Here is a 20,992-nt window from a genome sequence, read left to right on the forward strand (position 1 = left end):
TTAACAAATGAGAGGTTAGACTTGTGAAGGAGGGTTTGGAAATGTAGGGAATAATGTCAGGCTGACATTATTGAGATAGAGGGTGTCCAGCTTTGTGCTACAAGCCACCTCCCAAAATGACCAAAAAAAGTTGGAACAAATTGAATATTTACGCAGATTTTTTTTTCATATTATTATACTCTAGACATACTGATATCTGTGGAAAGTAATGTGCTATCTAGTAGAGACTTCATCTCATCTATGAATTGGACCCAAATAATTTCTTGTGAAAATACTTGTCCAGTCAGTCTTCAGCTGCTTGCCATCATGACATGGGAAAGAGTGGAACAGATGTTTCATATACTTCACTTTTCTAAATGATCTCCTTCCAAGAGAGCTCAGGATCATGAGTTTCTCAGTTTTATAAGAAAGAAATTCGTACTGTTTATGGTAGTGATGGACTGCAAAGTGAAAAGCAAATGCCTGTAGTTGATAAAAAGCATTTCTGGGAAGCACATGAGTAATACTTGTCTATCTCTGTGAGAGAGGGTGATCTCTCTTTAGTATACAGTCTATTTTCAACAGAAAGACACTTGACAAATTGTTTTCTTTCATTTATGAGTTCCTTGGCTTGTGCATGTTTAAGTAGCTGCCTCTTTATGTTAAGCAGTGATTGAGTCCTTAAATTTATTTGTAACCTGTTTAGAGAAGCTGATGGTTAGGGCTCGAGATGGCTCCATTGCACTGATTGACTTCCAGAGAACTCCCTGGACATTGCTGGAGTTGATACAAGAGTCCACTGGGATGAACTGAGTCTGGTCCCTTGTTGAATTGTAGTGAGGGAAGCTTTTAATAAAACAATAAAGCCAGGGAGGTGCTCCAGAATCTGGGAATCCGGATTCAGATCTCCACTCTGTGACTTGGAGAAGTGAATTAAACCTGTGTCTTTGGAGGTGTTCAGGCAGCTGAATACACGTGGGGGTTTGATGTTTGTTCATCCCTGTGGCTGTTCTTCATCTGTTAAACTGATGCATCCACACGCTCTTGGGAGGTTGCTTACTTTTGCCGCTGGGAGGTCTCTGGTGACTGTGCCAGTGCAGCCCTCACCAAATATTTTATCCAGAATAGGCTGGAAACTTTGAGGAGGGAGAGCTCTTTTAGAAGAGGAGCTTGTGTTTAGAGGCGCTGTTGAAAAAACAAACCAGTGCGAGTTAAACGATTATCTGAAGGGCGTCTGTGTCTCTTTCAAGGATTGGGCAATCCTTTCAGAGAGATGTGGTAACTGCAGCAGCACAGACACCACTTTTTGGGGCCAGCTGCCCTTCCCTTCCTTCCTAGCCCTGCCATGACTAATGGACACCCTTTGGCTGGGATCTGGCGCTTGGCTTTTGTTGATATTTTGTGCCTACTTCAAAAGATGCCCGGTCTGAAAAATCAGGCCTTGTCTCTGGAAGGAAGGGGCCTAGGGAATATTGCAGAAAGCTGTTGTGATTAGTGCTGAGCCCATGGGGCAGTGACAGTATCCTGAATTGCACTCGGGTGTTGTGTCCTGTTTATGAAATGAAACCCAAGAGTTCAGACTTGCAGACTTGTTTAGAGAAGTCTCTGGAGGAGAGAGAATTGTCTTGAAAGGCTGTTTGGGAGGGGAGGAATGGTGTTTTTGTGGATTGGACAAAGTACCATGAATTTCTTGTCATGGAGCCAAAAGCAAGTGTCCCTGTCATGGTATGTTTGCCAAATGAGAGAATTCTACTGCTATCAGGCTTTTAATAAATTCAAAACATGTCCTTTGGAGACTGGTGACACACAGACTGATCCAGAAAATAGGAAATGTGTAGCTGGAAAAGTTATCAGGACTGTGAAGGGCAGGTACAATGTGGGACATTACTGTTAGATTTTTTTTTTTCTTAAATTTAAAAACGACATGTCCTTGAGTCTGTGGAGTAATCTGAAAGAGTTCTGTGTGCTAAAGAATAAAATTTGCAGCAGGTCTCCTTAATGTTAGCCAGGAAGCACACAGGCAAACAGGAAGCTTTAGCTATTGTTATTGTACAAGTGCCCTTTACAAAATATTAGCAAAAGAAGCTTAATGTGTTTTCCACAAGAACAGGAGCCCTTCAGAGTGTCTCACTGTATCTGCCCAGTGAAGAAAACCTGCAGTGTCCCCTTCCAACAGCTTCAGACATACATTGAGAGGTTGCACTGCAGAGGCTTGCATTCAAACCTTCAAATATTTACTACCTGATTTTTTTTTTGAAGTTGTTAGGATTGTTAATTAGCTGTGACAGTATCTAGCCCTTGGTTTTCTTTTGTGTTCATTTGCTGCTAAAAAAAAAAAAAAAAAAAAAAGAAAAAAGAAAAAAAAAGAAAAGCCAGCTAGGTCAGTATAGAAAGGATTGGGGGCAGTGGATGTATTCCTGGCGGTTTGCCACGGAGACACTGAGCTGAGCCAACCATGAAGTCATCGTGAACTCAGGGAGTCTCACTAATCCAAGGCAATGTGTCTTAATTTGACAAAGCAAAGGCTGCTTGATAAGCAAGCCCAGCTAGAAATGCTGTGAAACGGGGGTGTTTGTTAAGTGGAGATTGTGGACGAGAACTGTGGTGATATGAAAGGAGTCATCTTGGTTTCAGGTCCTTCCTCCCCCAAGCCCAAAGGCAGGCTTGGCTCCCTTCTCCCCTGCAGCTCGGGCTGTGCAGTGGCTTGATGTGAAATTTGAGAAACATATGTAGTTTTCTATTTCAGGAAAATGATCTCAGGGATTGAATGTGTGTTTTGTTGGCTGTTAAGCTCTGATCTTGCCTAGTGTGGTAGTTTGAGAGTGTGTGTGTATGTGAGTGTGTGTGTGATGGTTAAAACGTTCTCCAGCACTTAAAAAACATAATAATAAAAACAAATCGGAGTTCATATATTCATTGTCGTTAAAGGTCTTATTTCTTCAGTCTCAAAGTGCAACATCCAACATCCTAAGAAGACTCTTAGGTAACTGTACTGTGTGTATCAGAAAATTCTTTTATTCTTCCATAACAGCCATTAACATTCGCTTGAGCTGATGAGTGGTGCACACACAGTTTTCCATCGAAGCAAAGAAATTCTGTGTAAACAACCATTCCATTGTTGGTCCTGTGCAGTGGAGGCAATGGAGATATATGAACACTGTAATCATTAACTTCTGTGAGGTTGAGATGACAATCTCCCCTTAATAATATTCATAAAGAGGTGGCTGGGAGTCTGAGATTCCTCTTGCTGACATCCTCACTAATGGTAGATAACTGTTCTTCACTGAGGCTGGGGGTGAGTAATGAGGGAGGCTGTGGTGTTACAGCCTTAAATTCTGAGGAAAAATAAGACATAAACCACAGAGGAGTTTGCAGTCTTTCAGTTCTCTTAATCTCATTTTTTTTTACAGTCATTTCAGTTCTCTTCAGAGCCAGGCTGAGTGTTCAGGGTGTTTCTTTTGCATTAGCTCCTGTGAACACCATCAGGGATCAGACCCTCATGGTACAAGGGATGTAATAAACAATCTGTCATCTCCTTTGAACTTTTCCTTATGTGAAACCCCATGGAAAGCCCCCTTGTGCCCTGTGAGATTGGCTCTCTGTTCAGCCAGAGCAGTGTAACAATTGCTTCCTTGCATAAATTTGAACCAGATAAGAAAATAGCCATGTTTATGAACTACTGGGTCATTTACAGCCCCAGCAGTGTTTTGGTGTGCACATATATAATGCATGTATTCACAGTAAATTCTTAAAAACCACCCCCCTGAAAACAATAACATTCCAGGAGCGTTCTCATCCAGAGAAGGGAAGAAAAGCTATGTAGCATGAAGTCTGGGCATTGTATGTGTACATACACTGCTTAGAAGTATTAAAACTCACAGAAATTTATTAACCCATAGGGGCCTCTTTTGTCTTTTCTTCTTTTTTTTTTTTTTTTTTTTTTTTAAAACCAACCCAAACCTTTACTCCTCTGTAATACCTTGCATATGAAAGAACCTTCATAAATTCAGCCTTTAAATGTGCTCTTAAGCAAGAAAGTGGCATTGTTATTTTATAGCTGGGAAAAGAGCCGTATAATTTGAAGGGTAACATTCTTTAAGTGTTTAGCTGGGCATCCAGCTTTCTGTCTCTAACTTGCAGTGAGAATTAGGTGTCGTATTCCATAGGCATTTTCACAGATCACACTATAAATTATTTATGCTGGACCAATTCTTCCTCCAGACTTCCCAAACAAATGCTTTTCACCACTGGAGTGTTCCTCCTCTCCCTCTCACTGTAATACATGGCTGTAACAACAGTCTTGGCCTGGAGGGCAGTTTACCTACAGGTTTGCTTTATTTTTTTTGGCTGGCTCTCTAAATCTGCTTAATGTTAGTAACTTTCACTGGAAATTCTCGGCGTGCTTCAGGATGACACTGCTGGTGTCAGGGTTGATTTACATTATCTCTTTAAAGTAGCATTAGCTTGCCTAGGACTTTTTCTCTTATTTGTTTTAGAATTCATGTTCTCCAGAGAGGAGCCTTTTAACTGTGAAATGTAAATAACCTGACAAGGAAGACTTCAAAAGAAAATGAGTCTTTGTCCACGGCAGTGATACCAAGCTTGCCAACTCCGTAACCTTTAAAACAGAGCACTTTTATGCTTGACCTGTCATCTGCCTATAAAAATAATCTTAGATCAATGATACAGTGCTTTCAAGAATGTGTCTGAAGAAAGCAGACACTTCTATGTATGTGTTCTGTCATTTCTTCATTGTGATGGACCATCTGCTGCTTTAACTCTCAGTAGGATCTGGTTATTGATTCGGTGTAAGTGCCTGGCTCTGCCTTTTGCTTGCACTGAGGTGATGAACACTTTTACTGCAGCTTGCAAATTGATGCTGCCAGATAGCCAGCCCAATATTATATAAATATATAATGTGTTAAATGAAATCACCAAGGGTTTGTTTTTGCCTTCCCCCATTCTTTATTCCAGTGCCATTCCATTAAGCTGTTCTTTAGATGAAAGGTTGTAATTCAGTCTTCAGTGGATGAAATGTATATGTACTTATGGAATCAAAGACATTCCAAGAAAGGTTGTTTATTTTCTTACTACCTTCTTTAATTAAATGTCGATGGTAGGATTCTGTCTGACTTCAGAGAAACGGATGAAGCAATAAGGCTTGCAGTGTGATCCAGCAGGGATGACTGGAGCTTCTTGGTTGTTGGACACTGCATGCATAGGAAACTCAGTTCTTCTGTGGAGTGGATAGGAGAGCTGAATTTCAGATTTCACCATGGCTCTTAGTTTAATTTTAAAGTGAAGGGGAAGTTCTGGAAGTTCTATGTTTTATATTTTACTATTATGTAACTTCAGATAACATTTGAGTTATATATCTATTTGGTTCAACTTGCTGACACTCAGCTTTAAACTGGAGCTGGGAATCTCAGTTAAAATGTGTGTTTGTCCACTTTATGTCAAGTGCTCTGCCACAGACTTGTCAGCCTGAGTTCTGAGCTGCTGTTCTGCAGTGTGGATGTATCCTGGGACTCTCCAGAGAGGGATTGGAGAGCACAGGTGTTCCTCAGAGAGCTGTCCCTGTGTTCCCTGGCAGGCTGGGGCTGTGCCAGAGTCACTCTCAGGATCCATGAGCCAGTGCTGGAGTAGAAGAGAAGTTATGGAAGGTGATCCACCTATTGCCTCTAGTGTCCATGCACAAGGATTTTTTTGCCGAAGTGGGAAAGAAAGTAGGAAAGCCTTTCATGCTGTAGGTGATTGGGAAAAATATGAGGATGTGCAGAGAGATATGCCTGTTATATCCAAAACTCTCCCCACCCCCAAAGCCCACTCGCATCTATCCATACATAGTACATGGAGATAGGATGATGGAAATAACTTCAACTTTCACTCAGTGTGCTTTGAAACAGTTTTGAAACTATTTAGATCCTCTCCTCTCCTCTCCTCTCCTCTCCTCTCCTCTCCTCTCCTCTCCTCTCCTCTCCTCTCCTCTCCTCTCCTCTCCTCTCCTCTCCTCTCCTCTCCTCTCCTCTCCTCTCCTCTCCTCTCCTCTCCTCTCCTCTCCTCTCCTCTCCTCTCCTCTCCTCTCCTCTCCTCTCCTCTCCTCTCCTCTCCTCTCCTCTCCTCTCCTCTCCTCTCCTCTCCTCTCCTCTCCTCTCCTCTCCTCTCCTCTCCTCTCCTCTCCTCTCCTCTCCTCTCCTCTCCTCTCCTCTCCTCTCCTCTCCTCTCCTCTCCTCTCCTCTCCTCTCCTCTCCTCTCCTCTCCTCTCCTCTCCTCTCCTCTCCTCTCCTCTCCTCTCCTCTCCTCTCCTCTCCTCTCCTCTCCTCTCCTCTCCTCTCCTCTCCTCTCCTCTCCTCTCCTCTCCTCTCCTCTCCTCTCCATCCAATCTCATTTTCCAAGGTGAGCGCATTCTTCTGACGGAATAAAGCGGGATCTGCACAATAAGGTGTTTTCATATTTAAATAAAATGGATAAGAGGGGGAGAGCATGCCACAAAATACAAAGAAAACTATTTTCCTGTGGTTTCCATCTTCTGAGCTTCCCTCCATGAAACTATTTGGGATTTTCTGATGCTGGTTTGTCATTGTATATAAAATACCTCAAACAGCCTCCTTGGAGAAAAAGAAATACCATGATGTGACTTTCAGAAAAGAAATTGAGTGTTCTTCCTGTCTTCATGGAAAAACTAGGTGTGGTGTTGTCCTTAATTCCTTGTGCACAGCATCTGTACAGGAGGTTAAGCCCCAGAGTGCTTTCATCTCCCTACAAAGAAGGGAAAACTGGGAATGTGTAGGAGCATGATACACTGCTGGCACCTGTTCTTCATATCCATCCCAGCCCGTGCCATTCTTGCCCTCAGTTCCACTCTGAAGCTCTGTGGGCACATGTGCAGTCTGGATTTAGTCTCCTTCACAGATGGCATCTTTCATGTGCCATCTTGGGCCATGCTGCCCATGAGATAAATAAATACAAATATAAATATAAATATAAATATAAATATAAATATAAATATAAATATAAATATAAATATAAATATAAATATAAATACAAAATTTGAATGTGTATCACAAAGGCAAGGTAAAGCTCTTCAGTGCTCACCATTCCTCATGCTATTGCCCCAGTAGCACCAGGTGTAAATCTAACAGGGGGGCTCTCCAGAGGGGTTCCAGTTTGTTTAAGACTTTCTGGGTTTGTATATTTTGTCCTGTAGCAGCTCTTCGTTTTGTGTATAAGGACAGTTCATAAACACATGTTGAATCTCAACATGGTGCCTGCTATTTCCTGCTATTTCTGACCTGCCTGGAACACAGACAATCCTTATTCACACCAGTTAGCTCCACTGGTAATCTACCCAAGAACATTTCCTGGTATCTCTTTCTTTTTCAGGCTGCCTCTTTAAATGTGGATCAAAGGAAACTCATACCTACTAAATGTGAAGAGATTTCTGATTGCCCAACCTATCAAGAGACATATTAATTAATTGAAGTAGGTTCTCATTTGCTTTGGCACAAACAGCGAAAGGAGGACATAGAATATAAAGAATGATGTCCAAACTAGCACAAATTAACCTTGTGACTGTGATACCTGCTGTGCTGGTGGAAATCACTTCAGGCTGATTAAGGCTTCATTCAATATCTCATTTGCGTGTTGGTTTATCTGAAAGGGCCTCTATTTGTGTGTATGTGCATAAAGTAGGGACTACAGTTTTACCTCATTAAATGTGAAACTCTGCTTGGAGGAATATTGCTCAAGAAAACCACATCAGGCCAAGGTTTTGAAAATGCAGACTTGTTTAGAGAATGCATTTTAATATATTGAAGCCTCAAGCCATCTACCTCTGCTCTGAGAGCTCTACCTGAAAACTTTCAGGGCTGAATAATTTAAGGTTTGGGTTTTCTTTTTTATTCTTTCTGCAAGAAATACTAGTCTGATGTTTTATTTTCTTAAAGTCTGAACTCTACATAACTTTTTTTTCAGAACTGTTTATCCTCACTCCAGACATGAACCTTGGAAAGGTGGCAGAAAAAACAAACAGCTGCTGTGTTTTTGGGCAGTCTGCATTCCTTTAAACTCTCTGAGATCAGACTTTTGCTGAGATTTTCAAATTATTTGTCCTAGGGCTTAACCACTTTCACTCCTGCTAAAAAGTCAGTGAATTTGCCATACTGGTGCTTGTGAGAGCTGTCATGCAGAGCCTTAATGATTCAAGAACTATGAATATATGATGTGTTCTTAGGGCTTTTTATTATTGTTTCATTCAAACTTCACCTACCTCCCTAATCATCTTTCCATTTTTGGACTCCAGTTCTTTTTTTAACTTAAGCACATGGCTTAAGATATTCTAGGGAACTTTTTTTTGACTTTGGTTTTGGGGGTAAATTTGATACATATAAAAATGTTATTAATGGACCAAGGTGGAGGTAGTAAAAAAGACTGCCACATTCCCAAGGCCCAGAGTCAGAAATTACCTGCTCAAGTTTGGGTTTCCTTCACAAGTTGGAGACAGGAAGAAGAGCCACCGATCCTGTGGCAGCGTTTTGTGCCCTCTTCATGAGGTCTCCAAAATACATTCTGTGAAGCTGGTGGAAGAGTCAGAGCAAGGCAGGCTTGTGTGGCTAAAGCATATTTAGAGGTTTGGGCCATGATGTGGATTTTCCTGCAAGAGAGATGTGGAGATGCTATTTCTACTTGTTCCTTTGAAGTAGCCTAAATCCCAAGTGTTGTCTTGCAGTGCCTTTCCAGTTGCTGGAACTTCCCTGAGTGCAGAGATTGGTTGTACCAGGTCACTATTCTTGTGAGATGGGTTAAATCCAAATGTGTGTTTACTAGCAACTGGAATGGACAAACAAAGCAGTCAGGCCAGTTCTGAAGGGCTTTTCAGTTAACTGTGCTCATTCTTTTCTTTGGGCCCTTTTCCAGCAAAGCACTTAGGCACGTGCTTAAAGTTAAAGCCTGTGCTTAAGTGCTCTGCTGGTCTGGGTCCTTTATTTGCTGTCCAAGCATGTTGGTATGAACAGGCTGCAGGCTCTAGAAATGTTTGGGGAACTATTCTTCTTACACTGCTCTTTTTCCTTCTCTGAACCTTTTGGCCACCTATGGCCCAGAAGATTGATTTGTCCTTTCAGTATGACACAGAGAATGATTTGAAAATGGTATTTGAAAACTACTTGAAAACCTGTAGGAGGTTATTGATTAATTGGAGCTGATGGTGAAGAAACAGTGTATTTGAAAAAATCAAGGTCAGTCCAGCCAGAGGAGTTTTCATCTGATGTCTTGCTGGCAGCATTTGTCATGTGACAAAAGCATCTTCAGACTGTTCAAGTACTATGGATTTAGTATCCAGAAAATTCTCCTTAAGTAACAGCTGTCTTTTAGGCGCTTGTTATTTTTTGATCTGTATGCAGATTTGCTTGTTTATTTATTTCTGGTTTTCACTGCTGCAGTCCAGAGTTGCCAATCTCTGATTCCTGCAGGCCAGCAAGTCTTGTGATGTCCCTCCTCATCATTCCCATACCATCCATGGCAAGTCAGGGCAGGAGAACTCAGTTAAATCCAGACCTTGGGTTTTCTCTCTGGGTCCTGCAGCAGTGGAAGTTGGCCTTTCACCTCTAGAGCTGTTTTAGGACACCAGGGAGTTGATTTTCTTTGTGCTTATTTTTTTTTGTGAGGGTGCAAACCACTTTGCAGCAATGAAAATGGCAGAATGTGCAGCCTGATATTGCTGACCTGGCTGTGGAGGTAGCAAGGAGAATCCATATGGGATAAGTCGAGCACAATCCTGCAGTTGCTTCTGCAGACACATGACTTACAGAAATGCCCCAGCTGACGTCAGAGACACTTTTTGTTCAGGTCAAGTTACTCACACCCACGTCTCTTTAGGACCAAGCCCATAAATAAATAGTTCACAAAATTGCCTTTAGAAATTTCATTCTTAGTTCCTCTCAAGCAAAAATGTATAGGCTCTCTATGAACAGTGATCTTTTTAATTCCATCATTTAAGTTGGTAAAACACAAAAATGTGGAAATTACTTTTGGAAAAATATAAACCATTAAAGAGGGAATAAAGTATTCCTTTTTTTAGGCATCTAACACAGGGATTTTGAGTTGACTTTTAGTCTGTTCTTCTCTGTGCTTGCAGCATTTGTCAGTGTGTTTTCTGCAAGTATTGCAGTGTAATTCAAGTTCCAAGAAAGGGAAAGACAAATATTTTAGTGTTGTTAGGGCTGCATGAAAGGGTTCATTAGTGTTTAGAGCAGTGGTAAACTCCACCCTGCTGGTTCAGCCTCACCTTTCCCAGTGCTGGGTGTGAGACAAGCTCAGGCAGTACCTGGGAGGCTGAGCTCTGGCTCTGAGAGAGCTGGGGATGTGCATTCCCAGGTGAAGCTGTTTTTAGGATTTAAATGAATATAAAAACCAATCATGTCCACCTTCCTTGTGTAACAGGCTAAAGCATCTGAAATTAGAGGAGCAACTTCTCTCTTTTAGCCACTCTCCCAAGAGCCCACGGGTTGACCTGGTTGGTTCTTGGAACAAATCAGAGTGGAGTTAATTGGTGCAGTCCCTTCTCTTTGGCAGTGGCAGCAGAGGTGCTTTCAAAGGAAAGGAAAGTAGAGAGGAATCCTAGAACTGACAACACGTTAGCATCCTTCTGGGGCCAGTGCTTTGAAATCATGCGCAGTTAATGAGTATTTATATTCCCTTATCTAATTTCTCTCTATTGTTGTGACTGGAAGCAGTTTAGGTAACCATGTAATGCAGCCTCCTTTTTGTTTTTCTTTTATTTTCTCTTGGTCCCAGCAATACTCTCTTTCAGCTGCAGAATAATTGCTTGTTTTCTTTGAATGTCTTTATTGCTGCCTTCTGAGGGGTAATGACACCTGGTTTATCTACTCTGTAGACTTTTTTATTTTCTGCATTGATCTCCATTCATCTCCCTGCTGATGTAAATAAGCTGAAATGTTTTTTCATTCTTACTTTATGGACATTTATGTGTTCTTTTACTCACTTCTGTTACCTGTTTCAGAACTCCTTAGTGGGGTTTACTTTGTTTGGTTTATGAAATCCCACAGCTGTCCACATAATACTGATGGTGTCTTTGCTTTTTGAGATTTGCTCAGAAATGTGCCCTCTTTTTCACATGAATACAATTACAAAGGGCTGTAAATGCATACCATTATTATTAATTAAAGATACTCTAGAAATAGATGCACTGCTGCTGTCATTTAAAATATTAAAATACAAGCATACAGTACATGTATGATGGATGTAAAATGAGCCGTCTTGCTTTTCCTTTGATTTAAATCACTTATCTTAAAACCTAACAAAACCTGTTTTCTAAAATTGATACCAATGACTAAATTTTGACCAAATGTATGTAGTATTTAGGAATGACTTTACAATTTTAAGAGTTTACACTGATTGAACTGATCTTTGTGGCGGGAGGTAACAACAGAGCTCATTCCCTGAGTAGGAATATTTAATGTGTGTCTTTGATTCAGGTGCCCCTGCAGCTGTATCTGTCATCCAGACTTGAGTAAGACTTGAAGGTGGTTTCCCTGAATAAAGGAGGGCTCAATATTTGAGTTTAGCATGTGAAATGGGATCAGCCTCCATCACAATGCAGTTATTAAGACTTTCTTTTATTGCAGTACTCTTGGCAATTTCCCTGCTTCTGTTCTGGTTTCACTTAGGCTTTGTCTGGCCACAAGTGCATGACAGCCGAGGCTCCAGTTCAGCACAGTCTGACTAAGCTGGTAAAAACTCCCATTAACCCCACTGACAGCTCTTCAGAACTTTCTACTCACACATGTGTTCAAGTACTGTGCTAAATTAGACTATCAGCAGTTTGATGGTAGGAATATATGTATTATTTACTCATGAATTAGTAAAATGCGTCTTTGCAGAACGTGTGAAGAGATTTCCGGGCTAACAGTTCTCTCTCTCTCAAAACACCACTGGTAGGGCTGTAAGGGTGGGGTTTTTTCACACCACTCTAATTCTGCTCAATGGTTTGAAGACAGCAGAAACCACATAATGAAGTGTAGCCCTGATCCGGTGGAGATTTGTGTTCCTGGTTGGTGTCTGGAGTGTCAGGGTGCACATGGTGCTGGCCAGGCAGCGCCCTCGGCTTCTGCCACGCTTCCCAAACTGCTGGAAGAGTCAAGGACTCCCCAAATCCTTCTGCTCCCTAAACATGGGTGCTGGGTGTGCATGTCCTGTGTTTGCTTTTCACCCAGAGGAACAACACAGGGTCATGGAGCTGTAACTGTGGTCTTCCTGTAGCCTGCCCCTGTTATTCCCTGTGGGATAAGGATGTCTGGAATAATGCAGTGGCCGTGTGTCCGTGGCTGGGGCAGTGCCTGCTGCTGGCAGATGTGCTGGGTGATGGACATAGGGATGTGCTGCTGTTCTACTGGAGAAGCTGATGTTGCTGACAGGAATAATCTCACTGTCCAAAGCCACACGGTGGGGAGGGAGCTGAGACCCAGCTTCCTTTTTCTCATGGACTTGCAGCCTTTGCTTAGTCTCTTCACCAGCTTCCTTGAGTGTCCAATGAAGCCTTGAGCTGTGGTACATTTGCCCAAGCTCAGACTTCCAGAGGAAGCTGTTCACTGGCTCTGTGTACCAATACTTCCAGTTTTAATTGTGTCATATTTTTAACTGCCAGAAGGTAACAGGAGAAGATGTGTTTTTTAAATACGAGCTCTTAATTGAAATAAATATTTGACTTCCTATTGCGGCGTGGTTTGCTTGAAATACTGAGCTTGAGAGAATATATTTTTGTGATTAAGTTGAACTGAAACATTGCTGATGTTGCAGAAGGCAGGAGGAATGTCCCAAGGCTGCTGGGCTGCAGTGGCTGGAGACGTGGGCTCTACTTCCAGTTTTGCTTTTTGTTTCCCTTGCCATTTTTGGATGATGTTTTCTTTATAACCTGCCCTCCACTTATTAGGCATATAAAATTTAAAGCAGTGGTTACTTGAAACAGTGATTCAATTTTATACATGTGCACACTTTTTTTTTGTTTTTCTCATATTTAAAGATTTAACCTACAGGTGTTCTTAGAAATATTTTTTTTTTAACGTGTTCAGCATCAGTGTCTGAATGATGTCTTTCTGCCTGGGTCTCAGTCTCTAGACTGAGCCTCTGGAGTTTAGGATTCAGTTCAGGGGTCTGAATAAAGTTTATTCTTTGACCCTTGGCCAAATTCCTCCATTTTCTTTGCCTCTGTTTGCCATTTTTTAAGGGAATGGACTAAGATTTCCAGCCCCACATGCTATGTCTGATTTGTCTAGACAATACATTTTTTTGTCTAGGACTGTGTCTCATTATGAGCTCTCCAACAATGCCGAAGACAATGGGCTTGAATCTTGGTTGGGCGTCTGTAACATAACACAGAATGAAATCAATAAAAAACTCAGCAATCTGCTGACTGTTGGCTTGCCCTTGCCTCATGACATGGTGAGGAGTATGTGGGTGGATAGAATGGTCTTATTTTGTGCTTTCTGATCCAACTCAATGTGTTGTGCTAAGTGCATCCACTGAAATTATTAGATGCACACAAGGGATTAATCTGACTTGATAAGCTGGACTTGAGATGGGAGGTTCCCTACAGGTTTGATGACATAACTTCTAGGAAAACTGAATTCAAGACTCTTAAGTCTTCCCATCTTTTGATAGAATGTTTCTAAAGAGAAACACACTTCTAAAAAGAATTGGACTCTGTTACAAATCGTAGAAGAAACATCATCTCATTGTGGTCAGTGTGATTCACCTTCTCTTGGATGACTTTTTAGACATTTGCAGTGTTTGATGCATTTATTTGTATTTTTAAAGGACAGGTTTAAATAGATTACAGCAAACACAAACAGGCACATTCTCCCAATCCAAAGTTAACATCTGCATGTATGCACATTACAAACACGTGTGTGTGTGTATATATGAAAAAATAAAACAAGCCAGTTTCCTTACAGTTCTTGTGTATCACATGCACATTTCCACATCTCTAACAAGACGTGCAAATTTTAAATTTTAAGGTACCTCATCCAACACAGAATTTTCTTTAAGTGAATTAATCCTTAGTGTCTGAATGTCACAAAAAGGGGCTTTCCCAACAACCTCTCAGTGAATTTGAGATTTATCTATGTAATATAACATCAGTCTCATACCTCCCTTGGAACACAGGAAACATCTACACTCTACATTTCTCAAGAGACTCCTGCGCTTATTGTGGTGGTAATTGGAGGTCAGTCTTCGCTCTGGTTGGTTGGTCAGAAGGTTGATGCCAAAGTTTAAAGCACTTCATTGCTTTGAAACCTTTTGCTGCTATGTAGGCTTTGAAAATGATCCCATTGTTCTTCTTTTTTTTTTTTTTTGTCCCCTTTCAAAGTGGCACCCAGAGTTTAAATATAACATGGAATCTCGTCAGGGAGTGGCTGTATTCAGAGGAGATTAATTATAGATGTGGGTGTAGAAAAATTGCAAATGTGAATTGTATTTTTCATACAATAAAATCTGTCCCTTTAAGTAAGCAACAGACTTGCTTAGAAAATCCTGTGGTTTAAAAAGCCAGCCAAAACCCTCTAAGTGTTACAGCATGAACATCAAGTATTAGAGCAAGGTTTGAGTTAATTAATACTTTTTCCCCTTTACAAAAATAGTTTTAACTTTTTGATTTGCTGATTGAAAGACTTTGTTCCTGCTCAGCACTTGCTGCTGAGGGCTGAGTGACTTGCACATGCACACAGAGTGGCGTGAACTCAGGAGAACCATGACTCCTACATCCTGTATGCCAACAAAAGACCTAAAAGCCCTGTCTGGATGAGTTTGGAAGTCCTGGTGTAACGCCTGTGCCTGTTGGTAAGGGTGTTGATGGATCCCAGTCCCCCAAGGGCTCTGATGCAGCTGCCATTCCCTAAGGGCCTCTCTCTCACCTAAAAGAGAGCTGTTGCTCTTTCATGGGCTCTGCCTTGGCAGCGAGATTTATGGCAGGGAAAGGGAGACCTGGTTTATATTTTTAAATATAAGCTGTGCCACCGGTCCAGTGAGAATTCTGGCTTTCCAGATGTGAGGAGGGCAACAGAGCTGCTGAATACAAGTTCACAGATTTTTAACCCCAAATTTGGTCTTGTTGGTTGGGAAGGAGTCTGGTAGGACCCTGTGAGTTCCCTGAGTCAGCAGTGTTCAGGAAAAGTGGGGGGAATTAAATCATTAAACCAATGTTTTAACCACAGCTTTGAAGGAAAAGCCATGAAATCTTCACACCATACTTCCACATAATTTTTTTTCAGCAACAGAAACCCCAAAAATCTTGTAAGGGTTTAGAAAGGTATTATAGTAGCCAAACACCAGTGTCTGCATTACCTTTAGGTATGCAGCTTGTCGGTCCTGAGCTGTTCACTGTCTTTTTGGTTGGTGGCTTTGTGGATTGGTGTCTTCTACTTGCACACTTACTAGAAAGAGAAATCTTTTCTACTAAATCCTTTTTGTTGGAAACTGAAGAGCTATTTTCTGATGCTCAGTTTTCCTCATGGTAAAAGGAGGAAAAGTGAGGAAAAAGAAAACATCCAAGTAATTTTTTTAACATTAACTTCTAAGGTTTGAGATCTGGAATTTAATCCTATTTCACCTATGAAATATGACAAAATTTCCACTAGTCTTAGTGTGAACAAATGTTTGCCTTTCATCATGATATTGGATAGTTCTTATTTGTATGAATATTTTTTCTCTGCGCCTTTAGTGAAGATTTCAAAGTAGGGAGAAAGCTTTGCTTTTGCTGTGGTATTTAACTTCCTTCAAAAAATTTAAATGGCAGCCAGACCACTTTTAATTATTTATGATAAATAGAAGTGTTATCCAGAGCATAGGAAGACTGAAGCTGGTAGAATTACTAACGCTGATTACAATAATTTCCTTGGTACCTTTACTGAATAGGTTTAAATCCTCAGACACGCAAAGACTGAAAGTCCCGTGACTGCAACTGGGAATGTGTCTGCTGCTTGTCCCAAACAGGCTTGCCCACCTGTCTTCTTTGTTTGGCCTGTTTAATGTTGTGTTGGAAGAAGAAAACCCTTTTCAGGCAAGAGTCAAATTGCACAGCTTGCTAAGACAATGGATTTGGGCAGGCAGGAATTTCATAGGCTTTGGGTCACCGGCAATAATCATAAAAAGTAACGTGTTGTAAATGTTAGGGACTTGGGGGTTTGCATGCCTGGGTGGCTGGAGCAGCCCCTGACAGGTTTTTGCTGTGAGTACCTGCAATTAAAGAGCTGTTGAAGGAGTGAAAGGAGGGGAATGCAGTCAGGGCACACCCAGACTCTCTCCCCCTGAGCTTTGCAGCCCACCTGCCCCAGAGATGGGCTGAGGGACAGCAGGGGCAGCTCCTCTACACCACCCTGAGCTCAACCCTCTGCCCTGATTCCTTTTAGCAAATGCTCAGCAGAGGCAGCATCTCAGACACTCCATACAATTCAAGACTCGATGATCAGATGTCACTTTTCTTCTCCTCTTTCTTGAGAAGTGTTCCCTTAGGACAAATTTTCCTTGTTTCCCCCAAGCAGCCAAATGCACCAAGCAGGCAGAGTCATTTTCCCTAAATGCCAGTGGTGGACGTGCATCCAACGGTTCTGTTTCAAAGGCTGTGGATTAATAGATGTGGCATTACCGTAACAGAGCAGAGAATAATTACAGGTTTCCTATTGCTCTGTGATAACCTCCACTGTATTTTAGGCTGTTGCAGCACCAATGCCCAGTTCTGTTCTTGGATGCTGGGAGTATGTGTGCTGGGTATCAATTTTTTTTTGCCTGGAACATTTTTGCACAAACCACAGTCAGATCTGTGACAGTGTTAGAGCTGTAAATTGCTCGCTTTTGTGAAAAGCCTTGAGACTGTGGGGTGCGTAATTTGGGACGACATTGGCAGCCTGGCCCAGATGTCAATATGTGGAGACGTTCATTTGAGCAGAATCTACGCCCTGGTTTGCAATTTGAATTCAAAATCTGTTTTAAATTTAAACTTTGTAGAACAAAAGAAAAATCATTTGATGTTGTGACAGTCACACTCCATTGTTTCAGGTCTCCTTGCGTTCACAACATCATAAAGCCTTCTTAGCTTTTGATTCTTTGTAGCTTTAAATAAATCTGCCCAGCAGACCACAGAGAGTTACTTTATCCTACTGCACACTCTTCCTTTTGGGATCTAACTGTACCCTGTCCTTGCTCCTGTAGGATTTAGCTTTGGCACCACCCTCAGCAGGTGCAGCTGGCTTTAGTTCAGTGATCCAGCGATTGAACTGCTGCACTGTTAATGATGCCTACAAAATTAATTAAGTTCATGAGTTTAGCTTCATTTCTGAGCAGTTGGGATGAATGGAGCAGATCCTTTTGCTTTGGAATTGAGAACAAAGCTGCCATTCACCTCAGGATGCCCCAGCCAGGGCTTCTCTGCTTTTCAAGATGGTGACTCACTCATTTTCCAGGCTAACTAATCTTGTACCAGCCCTCTGGAATGGAAGTTCACGTAGGAATGCCTTATGGGGTCACTTTTCAGGAAAAAAACTGTTTCTTTTAGTAACTTTTAGTTGATGGGACTTACCTATCAACCTATACTCAAATTAGGGATGACTTCCACAAGATAACTGCAGTTAAGGAGTAGCCCCAAGGATTGTTTTCATAGCAGATGTTGTCCCAGGCAGGGCAGGATCTCTGCAGATTTGGGAATCATATCCGTGCTGCCTTTATCTCTTTTGGAGTGTGGGACATGTGTCAACAAAGAATGGACCACAGTGTGAAGCTCTGGTGACTTCTAAGTAGTTGTGGAGAAGTTTTTTGAGACTTCTAGATACATTTTTATGCTGATAACTTAGAGCATGCAGTAATCCCCATTATCAGTGTATCTGATTTCCTTCTCTCCAAGAAGTACAACAGAGTGGGAGAAAGTACTGAGAATGGGCAGATAATGTGGGAAGAGCCACATAGAAACAAATTTTGATTGCCTGAGTGATCACAGGTCCAGTTGCCTTGAATCCTTTCACAGGTTAGCTGTTTCCAGACAGCATCTTGGGAATTACAAGTGTGTTCACAGGTTCTGTGTTTTTAAGACTGCTGAGATTCTGGTCATGCAGGACTTTAGCACGTCCAGTCAGTCCTCAGCAAGAAACTTGTAGGAAACTCTAAATATAATCATTTTCCTGTTGAAAATCTGGTTTAAATAAAATAAAAATTTTCCATGCACGACAGTTGGGTTTTTTTGGGGTTTTTTTTCAGCAGGAATGTTCTAAGCAAAACTTTTTGTTCTGAACAGAGAAAGGAAATCTTTCATTTCATTGTGCTGGGAATATGCTTGAGGAAGAGTCTCCAAGCTCATGGTATTTCAGACTGGCTACATATGGTTCGTGCTACTGAGGGGTTCCATGTATGGCTCCTCAAATCCTGTGTTGGGTTTGGCAGTCTGGAGAAGACTGTTCCCTCTGGGATTGCCTCTCCTCTGCACCTTTGAACCCAGCTGATCCTGGGAACAAAGTAAGAGGAGCATTTGCTTCAACCCATCTGGTTCATCCAGCTTCAGCCAGCACAAGTCTGGTGTTCATGACCAAATAACTGAGGCAACGCTGCCAAATAGGAAAAATGGAATATACCATGGCAGATATCAGAACTGTTTCTGTTTAATGTCTGCCCTTCATCTCATCAAATTTAGGAGTTCTGCGAAATATACAATTTTCTCATAGTCGAGGCTTTCTTTGGAGGTGTACTGATTTGGTTCCTCAGGTGGTTCTTTCCCACAGTGTCTTTCTGGATAGAGTTTTTCCAAGTTAGGAGTTGTGCTATCCCCTTTTGGGGGTGATTCTCTGGGGGAGAATTTCTGATTGATTTCCTATAAAGTTAATATATATAAAAACACAAATAAATATTATATATAAAATATACATTTTTAGCATTGGCTTCAGCGGTGACAAGCCGTGAATGAACTGTTCTCTCTGCGTCTGCATAGAGCTCTCTAGCACATACAGACTGAGCACCTCGTCAGGTGAGGTTTGGGTTCAACCCATCCAGGTGCTTTTGAAGCACATGGTGATGTTAATCCATCGTGGCCATCACAAAGAAATCTTTTCCTTTGAACTATTATCTAAGGGAGCAGAATGCCTCTCTGCAGTACGACACTTTCTCTTTGATATTAGGGATTTGTATGAAGACGTGTTGTTCCATTGAACACCTGATTTTGGAGTGGCAGCAAGAGTGGAAGAAGGAGATTGAATCCCAGAGAAGTGTTAAATGCTCAGACTGTGTTTAAAACAAGCATTTTGAGTTTCTTGCTGTGGCCATGGAAATAAAAGCCTGCCAACATAATGTGATAGTGTTTTAGCTCAGATCTGAGACTGGTTTTCATACCAGAACCTTCCACTTAGAGATCTGCCAGTTATTCATTTGGGAAGAGTTGTCTTCCCCAGTTCCTTTTCCATACTGTGTTAAAAATTCAACCCAAATTCCTCTGTTTATCCTTGCTCTGTGAGCACTTTGCATTTATAAATCTACAGGATGTGTTCAGTCCAGCCATATCCTGCCAGAGAGCTCAGATCTGCTGGAATTCTGTGGATTGGCAAGGGGTGATCTCTCCCCATGCCCAGCGATTCCATGGGCCCGTGTGTGTGGTGTGGTGTTCCACAAAGGGAGCTGTGTGGGACAACAGGCCCCTGTTTAAAACATGTTCTTTGGAGCCTTTTTCAGGGTGTGGCTTTAGTTCAGAGCTTCAATCTAATTAGAAAAAGACATATTTGGTTTTGATGATAATTTGTTATGATTTGGTATTTCCCATATTTGGGAAAACTTGATGCATTGTTTTTCACTCTTTATGTCTAAATTTTTCCTAAAGTGATGAAGTGCTTTTTATTTCAAATACCCTGTCTTTATTTTTCCTTTTAACTAGAGGTTTGAACAGATTTGGGGGAAATGTTTATTTTTTCCCAGTATTTTCTTCAGCCTAGAATTTATTTATTCACCCAGTTTTTGTCAAAGGTCCTAATTAGATTTCTGTGTCTGGCTTTCAAATCCTTGGAAATTGGAATTCCTTATATCAACATTGTCATTGCTGTAGTTACAGGTCATGTTTTCAAACAGACACTGAGTTGTGATTGTGTGGTCTATTCTTAAACTATTAAGAGGGGAAAAAAAGGGGGTAGGGGTGTCAGAAGTGTTCTAAGAGTGGTCTTGAAATCAGCTCTGCATTTATTGACTGCATTTATTTATAGGGATATAAATAGTTAACAAATGTCTTTTTTTCCCTCAGAATATGTAATGTAAATTATTCTCTTGCAGCAAAGAGCAACCAACTCACCTTTACAACCAGTGGGATGTGAATGACCATCGCTTGTCCTCTGGTTGTAAAAACACGGTTACTCCAGTAGAACAGGATGGAAAGAAACGTAAGACATTTAAAATACACATTTCTGTCGCAGATGAGGAAAGAGGAGTTTAGAGAGTCCATGTAACCATCCCATCTTCAGCTCAGTGTCACATAAGAGGATGTTGCTTCTTGTTGTAACCCCCTCCAAAACATGGAATACAACTCCCAGATAGTTTTTCAGCTGTGTGGAAAGGCTCTTCCTGTTCTTATTTGGCTTTACTCTGCCTGCAGGATCAGTGGCCATAAGCTCTAACTTTGATTTGCAGATAGGAAATAAAAATAGCTTCTCTTTTTTCTGTGCAAGGCCAGGTTGGATGGGGCCTGGAGCAGCCTGGGTTAGTGGAAGGTGTCCCTGCCGATGGCAGGGGGTTGGAACAAGACGAGCTTCAAGGTCCTTTCCATCCCTACCCATTCTGTGATTCATATTTCAGTCCCTGGGTAGTTTTCTTGGATGAAAGGGAAGATTTCCTTTTACTCCAAAAAATAATTTTGAAGAGAAAAATTTTATTTGGTTTTTACTTATGCAAAACTGAAAAAAAAAAAAAAGTCAAATGCTTCAGTAAAACTGAGTTTGCTTTGAAGAGACACGTTCAAATTGTACCATCCTAATAAAGAGAA

The 20,992-nt window shown here is 41.4% G+C and overlaps 1 protein-coding gene across 8 annotated transcripts in view; it reads left to right on the forward strand.

Annotated features, from left to right (window-relative positions):
* The window catches only part of FGGY (FGGY carbohydrate kinase domain containing), a 127,195-nt gene that overhangs the window by 27,009 nt on the left and 79,194 nt on the right, over positions 1-20,992 (forward strand). Inside the window, exon 1 of one of the 8 annotated variants that reach the window (XM_066192918.1) lies at positions 20,307-20,393. The exons of the other annotated variants lie outside the window; for them this stretch is intronic. The gene's annotated coding sequence lies outside the window, so the exon portion shown is untranslated. Of the gene's footprint in view, positions 1-20,306; positions 20,394-20,992 lie in introns of those variants that run through there. 8 annotated transcript variants of the gene reach the window in all.

Source organism: Chamaea fasciata, unplaced genomic scaffold (assembly GCF_029207755.1).
Source record: "Chamaea fasciata isolate MVZ Bird 193981 ecotype frontalis unplaced genomic scaffold, bChaFas1.0.hap1 SCAF_10, whole genome shotgun sequence".
NCBI lineage: Eukaryota > Metazoa > Chordata > Aves > Passeriformes > Sylviidae > Chamaea > Chamaea fasciata.